Raw genomic sequence first — 6,000 nt, 5'->3', positions numbered from 1 at the left:
AGGTTCTAATGTATTATAAATAGTTGCAAAGCCAACTTACTTCACTTATATCACTAAAATAAAGAATAAATTTTGGATATCCTCTATTGCTCAAAAATACTTTTATTTTTAATACTGTGGATTGAACCCAGGGTCATTTTACCTCTGAGCAACACACCCACCTCCAGCCCATTTTATATTTGTTATTTGTTTATTTGTTTGTTTTTGCAGCACTCTGGGAATGGAACCCAGGGGCAGTCTACCTCTGAGCTACACCCTCAGCCCTATTTTTTATTCTTTATTTTGAAACAGAGTCTCATTAAGTTGCTGAGGCTAACCTCAAACCTTCAATCCTCCTCTCTCAGTCTCTCAAATGCTGGGATTTCAGACAAGCACTGCCACACCTAGCCCTCCAAAATACTTACCAGGCAAATTTTAAGAGATCCCTCAATAACAACAGAGTAAATATGTTTAAATTAATGAATATTTAGCTACACCAATAAGGTAGTCACTAGTTACATGTTGCTATTTCAATTTAAATTCACTGAAAAAATAAAATAAAACCTTGGGCTCCTATTACCATTTCAAGTGCTTATTGGTCACAAGGGGCTAGGAACTATAGTATTCAGACGTGGAGTTACAGGACACTGCCAACATAGCGAGAGGCTCTATGGGACAATCCTGGAATCAGTAGATTAATGAATGAATAATCCAACAGGGGGCTCCCAAACCAGCCCCTTGCTACCCCTCTGTGACTTCTCGTTTGGGTTTACTGTGCAGTGGGAACATTTCTCCTAGTTTGAAGATCGGCGTCCCTGTGAAAATGTCATAGCTTGGCTCATTTAGAAGGACTCAGAGAGTAAAGCATCCTTTCCCCGGAAAGCTGCAAGTGGGTCCTGCAGGCATGGTTGCTGTCTCTCCGCAGATCCACCGGCCTCATGTAGCAGGTGTACTTTCCAGCTCCAACCTGGTATATTAACAAAGCATTCTGGCCAGAGCACATCATTGAGTCCCACAGAGGGCTAGCTCTGTTGTCCTTCTTCCAGAGCTGCCATGATTGGAGGCAGACAAACGTGTGTGTGTGTGTGTGTGTGTGTGTGTGTGTGTGTGTGTGTGTGTGTTTTCCTGGCTGCAGCTGTTCCCCAATACAGCATCAATAGCATGTTTTGTGGTCAGGTTTGTTGGCTCATTTATTTATTTAATGTAATATGAGAAGTGAATCGTCTTGATTATGACAGGAAAAGCATTTGCCTTGAAATCTCGACTGTCTGTCACCCTGCTCCTCCCTGCTGTGAGAGCAGCATTCCTGAAATGATGGTGGCTGGGGCTTAAACGTGTTGAATTTGGGAATTCAGCTCCAATCCATGATGCAGCAGAGTGCAGCTGACACAAGGAGCCAGCACACTTTGGCCTCCGTCTTTGCCTTATGCATCTGGAGAAAAGAAACTAAAGCTTTATTTGGAGAATGCAAACCCAGGGTGGAGAAAATGATGGGAAATAGAGGTAAAGGGACTCGTGAGAATTGGAGAAGTGTTATGTGGCCATAAGCTGCTTTCCCAGGAGCCTAGAAGTTACTGCAGGCGAGAACTGTGTCATCAGGCACACGGGTTTTGCACAGGGAGGCTGTGATAAACACCTGAGCTGTGGAGCTGCAGAGGGAGAGAGACAGCAGTACATTTACGCACCTGCTGCTCCCCTGCCCCCATTTCCACTAATCCTTTCCCCCATGGAGAAATAACAGATCCAGAATTCTGGGTTGCACTGGACCCCTGCAGCATATCTTGGTACGTCAGATCTCAGCCCTGCATGACCAGTGTCAAAAGTAGGTAGGTCTCTCTCGCTGTGGATGGGCTTGGTGTGGGGGCACATCAGCCAGGCAGGCTCAGAGCACCAACCTTGGTAGAGAGCTTCAAAAGCTGGTAAGCAAGGGCTGGGGGTGAGCAGTGCTTTGCAAGGAAGGAGAGAGATATTCCAAAGAGGCACATGATTTATTGGTCCTGAATGGCTTCTCTGCTTACGTGCTTGCAGAATTCAACATCAGTGGTAAAAGTTATTTATTTTAAATGGAAAAAAAGCATTCCTATGGAGAATCTTCAAAGGAATGCTATTCTTATAAACAAAGCCTTGGAGATGAGCAAATCCAACTCCTCAGACATTGCTCACATAAAAATTAATGCTGAACAATTAGTGTTTGACAGTCTTGAGACCCTAACGCCCACCTAGTAAAAGTGAGCTTGTTCCTTCCAGCCAATCAGGAAGAGTGGTTGAAATACTTTAATGTCTCTCTTCTCTCTGCTCTTTGGTAGGGACGTGATACTTGTACATTGATTGGTGAGGAGAATGAGTCTGGAAGTCAACATTCAACCTGGAAGGCTTCATTGGGTTTGTATCTACGGGAGTGGAAAATACCCAGGGAGCTGAGAGACACAAAATCCTGACTCTCTGAAGGCAGGATACAGATGGTCCTAGATTTGCAAGTAGGGGAGGCCCAGAGAATGGGAGAGAAAAAATGATGATGGTCTCACTTCTTAAAAACTAAATAGAAGATTGGAAAGAGAAAGCTCAGTGTGCACAGGGGAAATATGCCTCGGTTCATAGGGGAGGAGAAAAACTATTTTACATTCTAGTGAAAGCACCAAGGAGCCCCAGAAACAATGAGCTTAATGGCTCAAAACAACTTAACGAAGGGCCAGTAGTACCAGTCATGTCAGAGAAATGAGAGAAGCAATAGTCACTTAACAGAACATTGATGTTACCATATATGCTTTTGTCACTGTGGTTGCTATGGAGAAAAATGGAATTGGAATGGATTTTCTAGAAGGAGATATCCCAATTTGGAGGCAGTTGTCATGGACCGAGGGAAAGGATGAAGGATGAGGGTCACCGTGGCCCTCAGAGGGAGTGAATTATTTTCAGATGTCACAGGAAAGGCCCCCTGAGGGGCTTAAAGTGTAGATATCTAGAAAGAATGTAAAAATGATAATGTAGACCTCAGGCCAAGGTCTGTGCTAAGGAGCAAGAATTAGAGGGCACAGCAGAAACAATGTCAGTAAGCAATTCTGTTTGCTCCTGTTATTGACCCAGTAGGAAAAGCAACAATTTCTAACAAAAAGTGAGAAGTCACTTTTGCTCCGATACCATGCAAAGCATTCTTGATTCTCTAGTGTCTCTTCCCTGGCTCAGCAGAAACAGGAAATATCACAGATGGAGGAGCTATGAGATGGATATCGATCAGTCAACAACCCATCAGGGACATGGAGCCACTAGCCATGATACAGAAGATGGAAAATGAATAAAAGGACTTCAGCGGACACAATAGGAGAGAAAGAAACAGGCTGTGTACATTTGTGGCTTCCACATGTGATGCTGACACTGCTTTCAGTATATGGTCAGGGAAGAAGTTTAGAGCAAAGATGTATGGGGTCACATGCTGGACATACTGAAACCTGGGTTGGGTGCCTCTATGACGAAATTTCCAATTTCAGCACCATGGGTGTCCTTAAAGAAAAGCTGGTGCCTTCCTCATAGGATACTGTTTCATCTCAGAAGAACAGGACCAGAAGAAAACTTAAACCCTTAAATGGGCAAAGCAGAGGTCAAAGAGGAAGGCAGGGAAGTGGACTCTAGAGTCTGAGTCCCCAGTTTTTACTTCCAGATTCTCTTCAGTATCTCCTGCCCTTAGTTGTGATCATTATGGCCAAAATCAAATCAAATTGTTTGCTCCCATTCCTTCTCTGGCTATCTTAAGTTGTGTCCTAAATATAACATGAGGAAAGCACCATCATTCAACCAAATGGACATGATGGCCCAAAAGAGCATCAATAGTTAGAAATATTTCACTCAGTTTTGCTTTTGGACTTGTCCAATGGGTTCACTTGACATTCGCCTTGGTGAACTCAGCCCATGCATGCTACCCTCTCCAAATGACTCATGGAGTCAGTGACTGACCCTCCACTTCTAGCCTACAATAATAAGACCTTTCCAATACCTCTTGGACAAAATAAGTAAGCTTTGTTCAAAAACAGGGGAAGGGGATTGCATGAGGGGGCAAGTCTAGCAGCCCGAAAATATCTGAACAATTTCAGGAACTAGTTGAAATTGGAAGTGGATCCTTCTGCAGTTGAGCCCTAGGTGAGCACTGAGCCCTGGCTAACAGCTTGCTTTCAGCTTTATAGAGGGTCAAGCTAAGCCATGCTCACACCCTAGACCACAAAAAAATGTGAGACAACACAAGTGTGTGTTTGTAAGCTTCTAAGTCTACAGTGGTAATGTATGCAGCAGTAGATAATATGACAGTGTCACCATAAACATAGTTTCCTCATCTTAGTCTATCCTGTCATTGCACTAGCAGATGTGACCACTACTACTAAAACTATCCATGCACTCGCTCTTTCTTTAAAGAAAGAGAAAACTCTCTCTTTAAAAATCTTCTCTCAAAGATCTTCAACTTTAAGTTTCAGAACCTATTTTAAAGTGGTCAAAACCACTCATTTTTTTTATACAAGGAACTATGCACACCATCCAACAGTGGCAATACCAGTGTCTGTTTCCTATAAATAACCACGAAGGCAGGTCTGTTCCTGGTGCCCGTGTTCAGCTCATCTGTGTAGTTGTATCGCCAGAATTTTAATCCTTGCAAGTTCTCAGCCTCGCCAACTGTCCAACTCCTTTCTCAGAGCTCATACACACCCAGTTCCAGCTGCTCCAGACACTCTATTGCTACCGCTATTCCACAAGCATGCAAAAACTGTTCAAGGGAGCTAGACTTCCTTGTGCATAAACTCTCCAAATGCCCTCTGTCAGACCACTGTCTGAGGAGCAACATTATTACCTTCCTTGGTGGGAAGATGGCCAACATTCTGTCTGAATGACTTGTCTACAGTGCTTTACCTTATGTTTTTCCTTCTATCTCACTTTCAAATATCTCCCAAACTACAAAGGCAAAGAGGAATACTCTCTTTTTCTGGAATTCTCTCCCACCTGGAAGCTAGGAACCATTTCCTGCTCACCAAACAAGGTTTATCTGTGCTTTGTGTATTCAATGTGGGGTAATCTTTTTCAGGTTGTTGGTTGTTTCAACTTTATACAATACAACAATTTAATCATCTATAGTGTCAGGTTGGGTCCCTACCCACAGGGACGGGACCTTAGAAAAGGAGAAGACGCTGTTGGGCCATATCCCGAGGCAGGCGATGCCACAAGAGGGGCAGAGTTTCCATGCGTAGCCCCACCCACCAGACATAAACCTTAAAAGGAAGGGCATTTCCTCTCCAGCTCGGAGGTCTCCAAGTGCGGTCCAGCCCCTATCCCCAAGAGAAGAACACATTAAAATTCTTTTCCCATACCTGGTCTCTCTCACCCTTTTCTGTGCCAAAACCTAACATCTGATGCAAGACCCTGGATGATTACTTTATTTTAATTTAATTTAATTAAAAATAAATTTTTAAAAATTTCCTGTCTTCGCTTCCATGGCATGCTCTGGGCGACCTTGGCGGAAACCTCCGCCTGGATCCACCAGGGTGCTCGATCCACTGGGACCGTTCCCACCCTGCCCACTGCTCAAGGACCACCACCGCTCCAGGACCACCACTGCTGCCAACCCCTGCCTGCCCAGACCAGAGACCGTAAGCCACCTTCCCCGGCCCCGTGCTCTCCGGTCATCTTCCTCAGCCCCTTCCTCTCTTCCTGAGAGCTGGAGGCTATCTTCAACCAAAACATCTCCAACCAGAGTGGACTGGGCCCTTCACAGTGATCCTCACCACACCAATTGCAGCCAAACTGCTTGGGGACCCCAACTAGCATCATCTTACCCAGCTAAAAAGGGCTCTGTTAAATAGTCCCATGGCAAATTATCTTGCACAGTGCTGGGGCCTACTAAGCTTCGCTTTTCTCAGCATAATTCTCTTTGATGTTTTATTTTAGCAGATCCATTTGTTCACATACTATGGTGCTCTCCCTCTTTGGATGCCTTACTGTCATAACTCGTCTGCTAAAGTTTCCTTGAGCACACATCACCAAGCT

Source organism: Muscardinus avellanarius (genome assembly GCF_963383645.1).
Source record: "Muscardinus avellanarius genome assembly, chromosome: 15".
NCBI lineage: Eukaryota > Metazoa > Chordata > Mammalia > Rodentia > Gliridae > Muscardinus > Muscardinus avellanarius.
This window is presented reverse-complemented; position numbering follows the sequence as displayed.